General features: G+C 49.5%; 1 protein-coding gene across 6 annotated transcripts in view; it reads right to left on the reverse strand.

Annotated features, from left to right (window-relative positions):
• The window catches only part of PAK4 (p21 (RAC1) activated kinase 4), a 42,548-nt gene extending 34,276 nt beyond the window's left edge, over positions 1 to 8,272 (reverse strand). For 4 of the 6 annotated variants that reach the window (XM_072967110.1, XM_072967106.1, XM_072967109.1 and 1 more), the window contains exon 1: positions 8,115 to 8,269. The gene's annotated coding sequence lies outside the window, so the exon portion shown is untranslated. Of the gene's footprint in view, positions 1 to 8,114 lie in introns of all 6 variants that reach the window. The other 2 variants (XM_072967108.1, XM_072967103.1) reach the window with 1 other exon arrangement.
• Between the last annotated feature and the right edge of the window lie 7,118 nt (positions 8,273 to 15,390).

The raw sequence follows: 15,390 nt of genomic DNA on the forward strand, positions 1-15,390 counted from the left end.
CAGGAGAAGAGACTAAAATGTTCCAAGATCAATTACAAAGTCCCACAGACCCGGTGTCAGTGTCGGTGAGGATGCGGAGCGGCTGCTGTGCGCATGTGCAGGTACCACTCTGGATGGCTGTGCGGTAGCACCTACTAAAGGTGATGAGACCCCACTCTCTAACCTGAGGACCCTGCCCTGGAGAAGTGTGTGCACCACACCCCGGCAGACCCATTCAAAGAGCACGTTCACACCTGCACAGCAGGAGAGGAGAAGTAAGTTACGGTGTGTTTACACCATAGAACTCGGCACAGCAATGAGGGTGAATGAACCCCCCACACTGCAACCCCAGGGATGGGCCTCACGGGCTAGGGATGACGAGGGCAGACGCAAATGTGTTTATGTGAAGTCCCAAAGCAGGAAAGGCGGTAGGCTCTGACTCAGGGTGCACATCCGATAAAAGCTCCAGAAAAGCAGGGACCTGGTGACTCCCAAGGTCAGGGAAGTGGCTGCTCCTAGGGTGGTGGTCAAGAGGGTGATGGGGGGGTCATGGGGTGCTGTATTCTCAGTCTTCTCTTGGGTGTGCTGAAGTGCTGTTCATCTGTTCAACTGACATGTTCACTGAGGCACTTTTCTGTAGGCAAGTCATGCTTCACAATTATTAAAGGTTTAAAAAAAGTGGAGTTATAAATGTACATAAATACACACACACACAGAGCCTTTCAGAATCAAATAATCTGGGGCCAGGCTGCTGCAGAAGATTTGGAGGAAGGGCAGACTTGGAGGAAGGGCTGTGGAGGAGGGTGTAGGCAGCAGAGGAAGGGTCCCTAGGGAGAAGGAGCAAGAAAGAGGGAGAGAGAGAGAGGGCAGGGCTGCGGTGGGGGGTGTCCTCACCTGGGGGATGACAGCAGCCCGGCCCTCCCTCCCTCCCTCCCTCAATGTCCTAATTCCTCTCCATTCCCAGCCCTGAGCGTGGAGCAGGGAGGAGGACGGAGGAGGCCAGGGCCGCTTCCCGTCGTGTGGGAGTGGCTGAAACCCAAGGGGGAAGCAAGCCGAAACTGCCACACAATGCTGCTTTCTCAGGAGTTTTCAGGGCTGGGCTGGGGCGCCAGGGGTGGGAGCAGGGAGGCCGAGGAGGGAGACTCTCTATGTGGGGCCCCCGCCCAGTGCCCTCACCTGCCAAGGTGTACCCTCTACAGCTCTGGGGCAGCCTGGAATGAAGACACAGACTGACGGGGGGCTGGCAGGGAGAGCCTGCTAATCCCCGGCTCAGGTGAGGGGCGGCAGAGGGAGCACACCTCGGTGGTTAGCAGCAAAATCCCAGCCATGCTGGCTCTGTGACCCCAGGCGAGCCTCCCAGGTTCTCAATTTTCTCCTCTTAAAAGGGAGATAACCAGAACATCTATGTCTCGGGGTTGCTGGGAGGATGCAGGAAGTTGGTTCACTCAAGACACACAGAACAGTGCCTGCAAACACTAAGGATACAGCGTCATGCTATGAGCACTAACACTAGCCACTAACCATCTTTGAACACTTACTGTGCATTCTGCCTGATGAGCATGCATTTATATCCTCAAAACAATCCTATGAGGAGGTATCACCATCACCCCATTTTACAGATGAGAACTAGGCACAGAGAGATGAAGTGATTTGTCTGGGGTCACACAGCTAAGAGTGGCAAAGCGGGCTCCAGAGCCTGTGCCCTCCACATTTACTACGTCAGACAGGTTACAAGCTCCAGATTGGAGTTAGAGTCCCAGATCTGCCACTCACTTACTGTGGGGTTTCCAACCCATGCCTCAGTTTCCTCTTCTGAGGGCAAAGTAAAAATACCATGAAGAGATAGCTCCCAAAAAAGGAAGCCAGGGTGGCTTTCAAGAAACACAAAGATGCTCCCATTTACTCATACTAAAATCAGAAGCACAATGAGGTCCACTGGGCACCTGTGATTGGCAGAGGTCCAAGCATTAGGTAACACCCGTCTACACAGCGAGCATATGAGGAGACCCTGGTGCTACCAGACACTGGGGTGAGGGTGCAAACAGGCCTGTGCTCTTGGGCAGGCTGAGACACTACCGCAGGGCTCCCGGGGTGCACATCTCAGACCTCTGAGCCACCCCTAGAGGTGTCCCCTGTGTGTGCAGGGACACGGCACGACACAGCCACAGAAAGCCCTCCACATCCTGATAGAGAGCTTAAGAGTGGAAAATGCAAGGGGCAGGACAGAAAACAAACATGGGAAATCGGCTCCACTTGAGCAAAAACAGAAGAGGGGAGAACATGTGTAGCAACAAATATCACAAGAAGGGAAAGAAACCAGGAACAATGCTGTCGTTGGGCAGGGACCGCCGGCTGGGCTGGGAGAGACCTTTTCGCTGTGCAGCCTTCTGTGCTGCGTAGTTTCTCACTGCAAAGAGTGAATACACGCAGACGGTGCAAAAATGGGCCTTCTCCAAATTAAAATGCAGGAAAAGAAAAATGAGGTTAATAACACCTCTCCCTCAGGGTCCCTGGGCCGAGCCCCTGCGGGGTGCTCACCAAGCACACATCTGGCTGTGCACTGGGGTGCTGGGGACTGGTGTGGGGAGCATGGGGTGGAGGTGGGGGCTGGCAGCAGACGAACAGGAGGCTGCAGACCAGACAGGATATGTACTGTGGGCTGACTGTGCCAGGCAGCGTGCTGAGCACCTGACAGCACGATCTCCTGTGTCCTTCGAGCCTCCCAAAAGCCCATCTGATAGGCGAGGAAGGCAAGGCCTGGGGAAATTCTAGATCTTCCTGAGGGGCACCCAGCTAGGGGTTCCGGCTGAGGGGCGTGTGTGGACTGGCATCCCCAGCAGGGAAGCTGTCGTTACCCCGAGGATGGCTGTACATCACCTGGCACCCTGGAGGAGGTCACGGCAGGGCCAGAGGGCCCCACCAGACAGGCTGCAGTGAGTGGTGGCTTCTGTTGCATCCGCCAGAGCTGGCTCCCCTGGGACCTGGGAAAGCTCCCCTTCTGACCCTCCTTGGCCACCCCTCAACCTTCCTGTTGGCCAAGGCAGCTGTCAGACAATAAGCCCCAGCCCAGGAGGGAGGCTGGGGCGGGAAGGGTCCCATTTCCTTGGCGGTGACTTGGAAGGAGACTGCTTCCTGCTGGCGGCATTCGTGGCCGCTCAGCTTGGGTGATGGGAGAAACAGCTGCTGGGGACACCCTGACCGGCGTCTGGCCAGGAAGTCTCGCTCACTGTGAGCCAGCAGGACAAGGAGGGGTGAGCAGTGGACAAGAAAGGGAAGGGGCTGTGGGAGGCCCTGAGGGAGGTAGGGACCCAGTGCCCAGAAACTAGCCAGGCTGAACCAAAGAGAAGCCTGGGTAAGAACAGGAAGTGGCCCTGTCTTATCAAAACCACTTCCAAATCACTGCGGACAACTGCGACAATCAGTGACTCTGCAGCCCAAAGGCCTGGAGTTCAAGTCCACCTCTGCCACTTGCCTGCTGCATCATGTACCTCTCTGGGTCTCAGTTTTCTCATCTCTAAAATGGGGGTGATAATGGTATCTACCTCATAGGTTGTCATGAAGATCAAACAAGGTAAAGTACTCACAACCCTGGCCAGCACATAGGGCTCTCCTCCAACACGGCCACCCTCAAGCTGTCCACCCTCTTCTGCTCGGACTGTTACAGCAGCCTCCCCACTGGTCTCCCTGCCACCACGTCCCCCTTCCCCCCGCCTTGAGCTGTTCCCCGCCTGGCAGCCTGAGCAATCTTTATAAAAGGGAAAGCAGATGTGCTCAAAGCCCTCCAATCACTCCCACTACACACATGACGAAATCCATGCTCCTTACCTCAGCCTGTCAACCCCTGCGGTATCCCCTCCTCCTGGATCTCACTGCCAACTCTGCCACCCTGGCCTCCTTGATGGGACCTGAAAACCCCAAGCTTATTTGGACCTCGGGGCCTTTGCACTTTCCATACCCACTACCTGTTCTATTCTTCCCACCTCCTTCCCAGGCCTGGCCCACTTTCATCAATCAGATATCTCCTTCACCAGAAAGCCTTTGCTGACTCCCCAGGCTGGGTCAGGTGCCTCCTCCGGATTCCTACAGTCCCTGTGCCTCCCCCATCCTGGCCTTGACCACTCTGGGCTGTCACTGTCTGGGGACAAGACCGTCTCCTTGCATGGTTCTGTAGCCCAAGAGGCAGGGCTAAGACTGTGCTGGTCACCACTGGGAACGATGGTCAGACACACACGAATGCAGGAAAGCTTTGCCCATCCCTTTCCGAGCTGCACCTTCTTCCTCTTTGCCTTCTTCCTGAGGTGGTTCAAGTCAGTACCATTTCCCTTCCCAAATGCCAGCCGTGGGAGATGACCCCCAAGGAGAGTTGGGTCAAAGTTGCGACCACTGTCCAGAATGCCCTAGAGGGCAAAGGTCAAAGCCTGCCTCCTCCTCTGGGCATGGGGCTCAGCAGGTGTCAGGCCCCAGCGAAGCCCATTACGTGAACCATCTCCCCGATGGTTCCCAACCAGCCGGTGTGGTGGGGGGCAGTCAAACCTACCATCTCATGGCTGAGGACGTGGTTTCAGCAAAGGCTACAAGCCTGCCCAAAGCAGGACGTGAGGCTGAGGGAACCCTCAAGCACTGTTGGGAAGCATGTTGACACAAATGCCCTGGGGAACAATCTGGAAGGTCCAGCATTGCCACTGTGAGCCAATATGCCCAAGAGAGACTCTGGCCAAGGAAACACATTCTAGAACGCTCACTGCAGCACTGTTTGTTACAGTCCCAATGGGAACCATCTAAATGGCCACCAAAAGGTGAACAGGTAACTCCTGTGTGGCACAATCAGACGAAATGCAAGAAAGGAAAATGAATGACTGGCCCTAGACCTGCACGTGTCCACACAGAGACATGGCCAAACTAACACTGAGCAGAAAAAGCCAGTAGTTTACTGTGGTACCATTCAGACGATCCATAAGACTGTAAAATGGTGGGCAACCGTGGGGGCCACTGGAACCCTGTGCAGTGCTGGCCCCACCCTGGACCGAGGGAGTCCGAGCCGCAATCTCCAGGGTGGGCCTGGGCAGCAGTGGTTTTGAAATCTCCCGGTGGCCGCTATATGTGGCCGGGTTGAGAACTATTGCTCTCTTGTTTGTGAATCCACCCGAGGGTGGTAACAGAAGGGAAACCTGCAGAGGGAGGCTGGCCACCAAATCCAGCCGGGTGGCCAGTATCGGCAGGGCAGTCGGGCGGGAAGAGAAGTGGGGCCTCTGACTGTACCCACTACGTGCTCCGGCCCAGGCTGGATGCTGGAGGCATGGGTGTTTTGCTATATTGAAAACTCTACTTTTCTCACTAGTCTACAATGTATCGCAAGGAACAAAATGGGCAAATAAGAAATCGCTTGCCCAAGGTCCCACGGGTGGTAAGTGATGGGGCAGTAACCTGAATGTGGGTGTCTGGTGCCAAAGCCCTATCAGTCCCCCTTATCTGTGCAAGCCCCGAGATGCTCAGTGAACTGGCACTGCCAGGGCCCGAGGCTGGCTGGCCTCACAGGGCTCCCTGGCCGCCTGCCCACCCAATGACCCTGCCAGAGCTGGTGGGGGAGGGTTGGTTGTCGCTGCCAGCCAGGAGGCAGGTGCAGAGTGACCCCGCCACCATCTCTGAGGCCCTCCTCAGAGAGCAGCAGCAGTAGCACCCGCAGCGAGACTAGTGCTTACCCAGCGCCTACTGTGTGCCAGGCCATGGGCCAAGCACTTTACGCTCTGCATCCTCACAGCAGTTCTATGAGGCAGCCACTATCATTCCCATTTTGCAGAAGAGAAAACGGAGGCCCAGAAAAGTCAAACAACTTGCCCACGGTCATACAGCCTATGAGCGACAGAGCTGGCTGTGAGCCAGGCTTCCATGCTCTGGCATTTGCTCTCCACTCCCCAGGACTGTCTTGGAGCTCCACTCACCCGGGGTAGCTCCTCATCTGCCCCTGCTCCACTGCCCCCTCCACTCCCGCCCAGGTCAGGGACCCTTGGGGTCTCACACAGGCTACATGTTGCTGACAAGCCCCCAACTCTGCATCCGTCCCGACCTCCACTTACGCCTCACTTTCCCCAACTCTGCATCCGTCCCGACCTCCACTTACGCCTCACTTTCTGCCTGGTGTACCCTTTCCCATCCCTCCTACTCATCCTTCAGAGCCTGCCCAGGGGACTTTCCCAGGGACACAGTCCCTGGCCCAGGTTGGTACCCAGACTCCGGGCACCCTCCTGGTTCCCTCAGCTTATCCTCTCAAGCTCCATCACCGCTGGCAGAGATGTAGCTGTGTATCACTGGCCAGATATCTGGCTCCAGTCCACTCCCACCAAGGGAAACTGAGAGCCCCCAGGGGCCAGGGCCCCTGTGGATCTTGTCCACTGCTGAACACCCAGCACCGTGCCCAGTATTCGACCACCACCAACCAAGCATCCTCTGCAGACCAGCCAGTGCTTCAGGTAGGGATTCATGGAAAGAACAACATGGACAAATTCCTGCCGGTAAGGGTCCCACATTCTAGTGAGGGAGGAAGACAACAAACTGTTCTTGAGAAATAAGGTAAGGATGAGTTAAGGGCTGGGAGAAAACAGTAGTGTGATAAAAGAGCGTCTGGGGGCAGGGAGTACTCCAGTGGTCCTGGTCAGGCTGTGAATGAGTGACGCGTGAGTGAGGACTCAGAGTGGGGAAAGGACCCAAGACAGAGGGAACGAAAAGGTCAAAGACCTGGAGGGAGGCATAAGCCTACAGACCTGAAGAACAGCAAACAGGTCAGTGGGGTGGGACAGTGGGGAGGGATGGGGAGAGCGGTAGGAAGTGAATGAGATGGGAGTGACTGAGGACCATGCTGAGAGCTTGGGGTTTTAAGCACAGAGAACACCCAGCTTTGTACAGGGTACCACCCCAAGGACACCCACCCTAGCCAGAAGCCCATCAGACTCCTTGGACTCTGGGCCACCCACAAACAGACCATCCCGTAGGCCCAGGGGAACTTCTCCTCCCAGATCACACCCTTCGATGGAGGCCAAACATACAATCTGTTCCTGCCCAGGGAGTGGCCCAGCCTTGCCCAGCCCCCTGCTTCCAGGAACAGACCTTTGGCAATCTACAACAGGGCAACAAGAGGCAGGAGCTCTGGAATCATTCAGATCCAGCTTGGAATCTGTCTCCGTCATTTAGCAGAAGCTCTTTGAGCCTCACGTTTTCGGTCTGTAAAGTGGGTCTATTCAGTACCCACTTCACAAGACTGTGATATAGTAAGACCAGGTGCACAGGGCGCTGAGCATAGTGTTGGCTGTCATTAAGGATTGACCAACATTACGAGTATATGAGAGGCCACAGGGCCTGGAACTCTGGGCCCAGGACACCAGAGTTCAAATCCTGCACAACATACTCATTAGGTGGCCCCAGGCAAATCACTTAGCCTCTTAATAATGGCACCAAGCCAATAAGGTTGTGGTCAGGATTAAATGTAGGTAAAGCCCTGTCCTAAACAGGGCCTGACACAGAGTAAGTGCTTTATGAGCGTTTGCTGTTATCTTCATTATCTGTGGGAGGGGAGCTTCCCTCCTACCCCCAGGAAGCACCTTTGACTTTTTTCTTGAATGTCCTACTCCTCCTCTCCAGCAATATGTCCCACTTGGGTTTAACCTTTGACCCTTGGGAACATCATTTGTCAGGCCATGAGATTCTGATCTTTGCCCTCTTTGGTCACGCCCCACCTTTGATCCTATAAAGATGCCCCCCAACCTAAACCTCATTCATTTGCTCCACTGCCTTAAAGCTCCAACCCGCCGCCACCATGGTTGTGACCTCTGACCCTCATAGGCGCACCCTCTCCTCAAATTAACTTTGACCTCCCTTTTTGGACACTCGCCTCGACCCCCTCCAACTCGCCCCCACTTCAAATTTCGCATTTTGCGCTCTCCTTCGCCACGCCCCCTCCGTTAGTTTGACCTCTGACCTCCTCTACATCTTCCTCCTGCTCAGAGTTGACCCGCGATCCCTCGGACACGGCTCTTCCACGAGCGAACTTCGACCCCAGCGGCCCCGCCCCCTACTCGTATAAACGCTCTCCCACAGCCATCGCCCGGCCCACCCCAATCCCCTAGCCAGACCGCTTATCCTACCGGCTCGGCAGAGCACTTGCTCGAGGCCTAGCTGCTCGGCCCGGAACTCGGCGCCCTCATGCCGCCCTCAGCTCTCTTGCGCCGCCGCCAGCGCGGCCACCGCCGCCGCCATGTTGAATCCCCAACGAACATCCGGGGCTTTCCCCCACTCACCGCCCACCAGTCCCCATAGCAACGGGGCTGACCGGGCAGGAGGCAGGGCCGACTCAGGGGCGGAGCTGGGCGCCTGGCAGCGCCGGCTCCAGCCTCTTATTGGTACAGATTGTCCAATCGGAGACCTTTGGGCTGAAAATGCCAAGCCGGGATTGGAAAATTTGGAAAGGGTGCGGGAACGGTGGCTCCCAGCCCACCCGGGTTCTTAAAGGGGAAATGTTTGAGCTCCTCTAACAGTCGTTCCTGCTTTCCCCCTGAAGGAGTTAGGGGATGGAAAGCATTACAGTACTGGGTAACAATGGCCAGAAACAGTTCTTAAGCACTTACTGTGTGCCAGATACCTGGCCAAGTGCTTTAGTTGCATAGTCTCGCTGAATACTCACTACAACATACTGTATTATTAATACCCATTTTACAGATAAAACGACAAGTTAGAGGGGAAAACTAACTGGTTCGGGATGACAGGAAGTAAATAATGAGTTTTGTACGACATCTGTCGGTCTGAGTCCGGGAACTTGACCCGGAAACAAGACATTATTTGATCTTAGTCTTTTCTATAAGTTTTTTTTCTTTTTTAGTAATTTATTTCTTAATTTTTTTTTTTTTTTGGAAAATACAACAACAAGAACAAAAGCCCATGAACTGAATTAACTGAACTCGGACATCGTTTTCTATGACTTCACTAACTGGGCTCCAGCCACTTTGCTCTTCCAAAAAAGTAACAGGTGCTCTCCCAGTTCAAGGTCACTGCATTGACCTTTCCTTTTGTCTGGAATAGACTTCACCCAAGTATCCTCCTGTCTCCCTCCCTCCTCTCCTTCAGAGTTTACTCAAATGTCACCTTATCAGTGGGACTGTTCCTGCCCACTCTGACTAAAGCAGTAAACATTCCTTTCACCTGCTACTCAACCCCTTACCTTGTCTGCTTTTTCTTAGTTTCTGGTGCTCAAATCACCTTCTAGATACTAGATAATTAGCTAATCATAGGTATTGTTTTTTGGTTGTCTCCCCTGCTGGAATGTCAGCCCTAGGAGAGGACGGATTAAAACAGACGGATTATCTGTTTTGTTCACTGTTCATGCCCATTTGTTGAATGAATGAGTCATAAATCCGCCTCATCAGAAGTGCTCTTAAATATTTAGTGCATCTCCCCGTCCCAGCACAATGTCTAGCATATAATAGGCATTTAATTAATGTCTGCAGAAGCAATGAATGAATGATTCCATAGTCTTTTTTTCTCTGTACATTTACCTACTTAAAAAAAAAACAATTAGAAACACATTTATAAAGAATTTTGTATCTTTTAAAAACAAGAATATGAATATCACTAGTATCTTTCTATGTCTAAGTATTCTTCAAAAACATTCATTTTAATGGCTGCATAAGATGCCGTTCATTCAATGAACTCTAATTTGTTCGAACTACTCTTTCTTGTTGAATATCTCCGCTGTGGTAAATATTTTGCTATGATAAATAATCCCCCCTCCCACATTCCAAGCAGCTAAATATTCGTGCACATCTCTCATTATTGCCTTTGAATAGATGACTACAAATGGAACTGCTGGGTCAAAGGAAATGTACATCTTTAAGATTTAATAATAGTAACAGTTCCCATGCTTCAAACATTTCTGTGCACCATGCATGGTGCTTAGCTGTGTAATTTAAACAGCAGGGGCTATGATTATCCCTACTTTGCAGAGGAGGAAACTGAGGCTTGGAGAAGTAACTTCATTTGCTCAAAGTCACACTCTGGGCTCATCGAGTTTTGACTCCCAGGCAGGGCTCTCACTAACTGCCCTCTGCTGCCTCCTTACGGCCTGAGACATACATTGCCGTTTTGTGTTTCAGGGATCCAATTCACACTCCCGCCAGGGTTCAAAGGGGAAGATGCCCTTTAAAGTATCCTTGCCAGCATTAAACCTTGTTTCTGTGCTCTTTTGAAATTTTTATACCTTTCCGAGCATCCAGTTTTTAAAAACTAAGTCTAGTAGTTGAGATGATATAGCACATTATTCAGGTCACAGGGACAGGAGGTTGGCCAGGTGCTGCCTTTGCTTCTTTAATGCAATTTACGCAGGGCCTCAGGCTCTAGCACCCATGTTGGGGACACCCCCTTTAACTTACTTGGGGATCACAGACAGAGATCAGAGCCCTGGAAGAAGCCCACTGCCAGACCTGCTCCAGAGGCTTCCTTAGAATAGGCAATTAGGCCCTCCTACTTCAGGGCCCAGGGAGAGGAAATCAGGCCTCAAAGAGCCCTCTTCAAAGAGTGCTTCCTGAAGGAGGTGGTGAGGAGGTGACCCCCAATGAATGGAAACAGGTGAGGAGAGTAAGGAGGATTTGGCCTCATAGAAACAATACATTTCAGTACATCAAGGAAAAAGATCAGTGGCAATATAATAGGTGGCAAGCAAAGCTTTCTGTCCTTCATATGTAAAGAGCACTTACAAATCAATAAGAAAGGTGAACACAACAGAAAAATAGGCAAAGAACATGAACAAAAATTTAAAATACAACGAATAAGAAAAAATGGAATCAGTGAACAAGAAATTAATGAAATTGACATCAAAGTATTAAAAATATGTTTTATTCTCTCAAAAATATTTATTCAATACTATCATCAGTGCTGATGAGAATGGAAGGTAACAGTCACTCTCATACCCAATTTGTAGGACTGTGATCTGGGGCAGACTTCTGGCAATATTCATCAAGAGATTTAACAATGTGTTTTACCTTTTGATACAGTTTTGCTTCTGAGGATTTTCAAAGGAAAAGAAAGACATAGACAGAGGTATCTAGGTGAATATATTCATTATTAGTGTTATTTTAGAAAGAATTTTTTTACCACAATTGTTTTAAAATTGTTGATGAATGATACTGCGCTGAACAATTCCCCTCTTTTGTGCATTTAGGTTGCTTTCCATTTTTGTCACTGCTCCCTATGCCAGATGCTCTGTATACATTTCAGCTCCCTGACCTTCTCTAATCCTCACCACTTATATCTAAGATGGGATCCTGAGCCCCATTTAACAGATGAGGAAACTGAGGCATGGGAATCAGGTGGGAAATGGAATGAAGTCCCACCACTTGTAAGCAGCTTTGCTGGAATTTTAACGAGGAAGTCTGACTTCAAAGCTGATGCTCTTAAAAATTGCTCAAATTTATTCAGTAAGTATATTCATTGACTGCTACCTGTATGCCAAACATGTCGAATAATATATGTGCAAACATTTATTATATGGCAGGTCCTAGGCTAAGCACTTTACAAACATTACCTCATTTATTGCTTCTCAGCCTTTTGGCTAAGATCAAGTGTACAAACATTTCCTCATTTAATCCCCACAACAGCCCTATGCACTATTGTTATTCCCATTCTGCAAATGTGCACACTGAAGCACAGAGACGTCAAGTAACTTTTCCAAAGTCACAAAGGCAGCCTGGCCTCAGGTCTAGGTTCCTAACCGTTTCTTCTCTTTTTCAGAGAACAAATGCTTGAAAGATAGATAATAATAAACATGTGAACAAATAAATAATATAACATAAAAATGAGATGATGAGCAGAGCTCAAAACATGTCATGGAATACATTCATGTAGTCATAAAAAGATTCTAGAAGACACAGGACCCAATGATTGCACTCCTAGGTATTTACTCAAGAGAAATGAAAACACATATTCACACAATGACTTGGATGGGAATGTTCATAGCAGTTATCATGATTGCCAAACACTAGAAACAACCCAAAATGTCTATCAACTTGTGAGAAGACAAATATATTGCAATGCATCAATCCCGTCCATGGAATACAACTCAGCAATGAAAAGGAAGAAATTTTTGGGAAGCAGGACAACATGGGTGAATTGCAAATATATTAGGCTAGGTGAAAGACAATGCTACAGTTCTTCCTCAGTATCTGAAGGGGATTGGTTCCAGGACATCTGGGGATACCCAAATCTGTGGATGCTCAAGTCCTTTATATAAAATGGCTTCATGTTTGCAGATAACCTACACACATCCTCCTGTATACTTTAAATCACCTCTAGATTACTTATAAGACCTCACACAATGTCAGCGCTATGTAAATACCTGCCAACATGCAGCAAATTTAAGGTTTGCTTTTTGGAGCTTTGTGGAAAATTTTTTTTTTCCTGGCTATTTTCCATCGGGGGTTGGTTGAATCGGAGAAGGCAGAACTGTAGCCGACTGTATATGGTTCCATTCAGAGCATTCTGGGAAAAGTCAATCTAATCTATAGTGATGGAGAGCAGATTCGTTGTTGCCTGAAGCTGGGAGACAGAAGAAAAGATTAACCGCAGAGGGATGGGAGGGGACCCTCCGGGGTGATGCAAATGTTCTGCATCTTGATTATGGTGGTGGTTTCATGGGAATACACATCTGTCAAAACTCAACAAATTGTACACCTTAAAAGGGTGCAGTTAATTGTATTAAATTATATCTCAATGAAGTTATATTTTAAAGTTCCTTTAAATGCTGTAGAATAAAGTATGGACTTTAGTTAATAATAGTGTATCAGTATGGGTCCATTAGTTGTAATGAAGTTACCGTATTAAGGTAAGATTTTAATAACAGGGGAAACTGGGTGTGGGGCTTATGAGAACTCTGTACTCTCTTTGCAATTCTTCTGTAAATTTAAAACTGTTCCAAAAAATAGTTTGTTAAAAAAAAAAGCAAACAGAGCTGATATTATGCCCATGTTAATTTATGTGGGAAGGAAAAACAGGTTACAAACCCACCTATATCATATGACAGTATTTTCATTTTTCAAAAATGAGGTTATAAGGAAAAATATTAAAATGTTAAAAGCTAGAAGCTCTTTGGAATGGGACAACCAGGGAATTTTCAGTTCCACTTTAGTCTTTTTGGTATGGTTTGAATTTGTTTTATTTTTTTCTGACAATGAATATGTTACTTTCTCCCCTGAAGCAAAAGAAAGATTATCTTTTAATTTGCTGTAAAGAAGCAGCAAAGATTTGGAGGGAGATCTTGGAGGCGAGGAAGAAACTATTGCCCTAGGAGTAGGGACCCCATATAACAGAGGTCCCTGCATAACTCAGACAGCAACCTGTCCCTTCATGCATGTGTACAGGATCTGGAGAGAAATGTTTACCCTCTCCATGTCTTCTGTCCTCATCTTCCTCCACATTCTCCTTTGTTCATCCCTAGATAACCCTAGGTAATGAAAATTTGGCCAATAAAATACAGGATGCCCAGTTAAAATGGAATTTCAGACAAATTTCAAACCATTTTCAGTATAAGTATGTCCCATGCAATTCGGGGACATACTTATACTAAAAATTTACTTGTTACTTGTCTGAAATTCCAATTAACTGGGCATCCTGTGTTTTATCTGTCAATCCTACTCACTCCACACTGGCCACCCCAGCCTCATGGCTGTTTCTCAAATCCACGGTTTCCTTCCTGCCTCAGGGCATTTGCACCCACTGGTCCCTCTGCCTGGATCATTCTTCCAGGTCATTTATTTTGACCCACTCCCTGTCCTTTGGCTCCAATGTCACTTCCTCAGAGAGGCCTCTCCTGGACACCACATCTAAAGCACCCTTTACCTTCCCACATTTTGATTCCACTGTATTTTCTTCACGGTGCTGGGCACCATCTAGAATTAGCCTGTGATGGTATTTTTGTCTTCATGTTTCCTTCTCTACCTTCCCCAGTAGAATTCAGGCTTCAGCGGCAGAAAGGCCATCTTGGCCGCCACAGTGTCTCCAGCACGTGGATCACAGTAAGTGTATAGTTCTTGCACAGTGCCTAGTTGCAATCAACAGAGACCATTTGGAGCAATGAAGGACTTTAGTCATGAAGCATTTATTAATGAATGAATCCAGAGATCCCGCAGCTTTCCTTTCCTTGTCTCTCTCTGGCGCCCCCTGCTGGGCTTTCTGGGAGTACTCTACCTCCTCCCCTCCCCCCAGCCCCAGCTACCAGGCAGGCATCCGCGTAGCCTCCAAAAGCCTTGCTCAGCTTTGCCTCCTAGAAGCCTCAGGGTCTCCGGCTTGCAACCTGTCACTTCCTGTGCATGTCACAAATCACAGGTGTTGCAATTAGCTGTACGTGCCTGTCTCCTGCACACCCAGCCTTGGCAGCCCCAGGGGACCGGCCTTTATCTGATTCACCAAAATCACCGGCATTCCTGCTATTCACCTGCTCCCTCAGCATCAGGTGCTCTAGTAAGCATTTTACCTGTATTTCCCCTGCTTTCCGTCCTTCATCCAATTAAAAAAAAACTATTAACTTATTAAATCACCATTCTCTCTTTTTTTTCACTGAAAGTACTGGGGACTGAACCCAGGACCTTGCTCATGCTAAGCACACACTCTACCACTGAGCTATCCCCTCCCCCCTCAATAGATTTTTAAAGTCAAAGCCGACACTGATATAACACTGTAAATCAACTCTAATAAATAAAATAATATAATAAAAACTAAATTTAAAAAATAAATTAAATTATTAAAAAGCCGACAGCATTTACTACTCAATTAAATGCGGGACGTGAGAAAAAGAAGAATCAAAGACGACACCAAGGCTTTCAGCCTCATTTAACCCCAAGGACACCCCACAGGATATGATCATTTTTTTGTTACAGATGAAGAAACAGAGGCTCAGAGAGGGCTGGTGATTCCACAACCCACCGGAAGTGGCAGAGCTGAGATTTGAACCCAGTTTCTGTGAGGCTCCAGTGCCGGGCCTTTGCCCTCTGTGGCCCCCACCGCCCAGGCAGTTTCACAGCCTCAGCCAGCCCAGCAGAACCCCCCAGGCCCACACGGGCGCCAGCTTGGTCTTTGGCCACAGCATGCAGTGACTCCCCAGCTGGTGACTCGATGGGTTTGCAGCATCCCTCCATGGCATGGCCTCTTTGATTGTCACCCGTATTGGGTAACCGCGTGTCCCTGCCTGTCCATGAGCTCCCACAGGACCTGACTGGGCTGATTCATCGCTGTCCCTGGCTTGCCTGGTAGAAGCCTGACATGTGGCAACCTTCATTAAGGCAACAAATAGTTAATAAGCATCTGTCTCATGCCAGGCTGTGCTGGATTGAGTCCTGGCATCACTGCCTCACCAGCCTAGGGTTGACAGTCCAGTGGGGG

The sequence above is a fragment of the Vicugna pacos genome, chromosome 9 (genome assembly GCF_048564905.1).
Source record: "Vicugna pacos chromosome 9, VicPac4, whole genome shotgun sequence".
NCBI lineage: Eukaryota > Metazoa > Chordata > Mammalia > Artiodactyla > Camelidae > Vicugna > Vicugna pacos.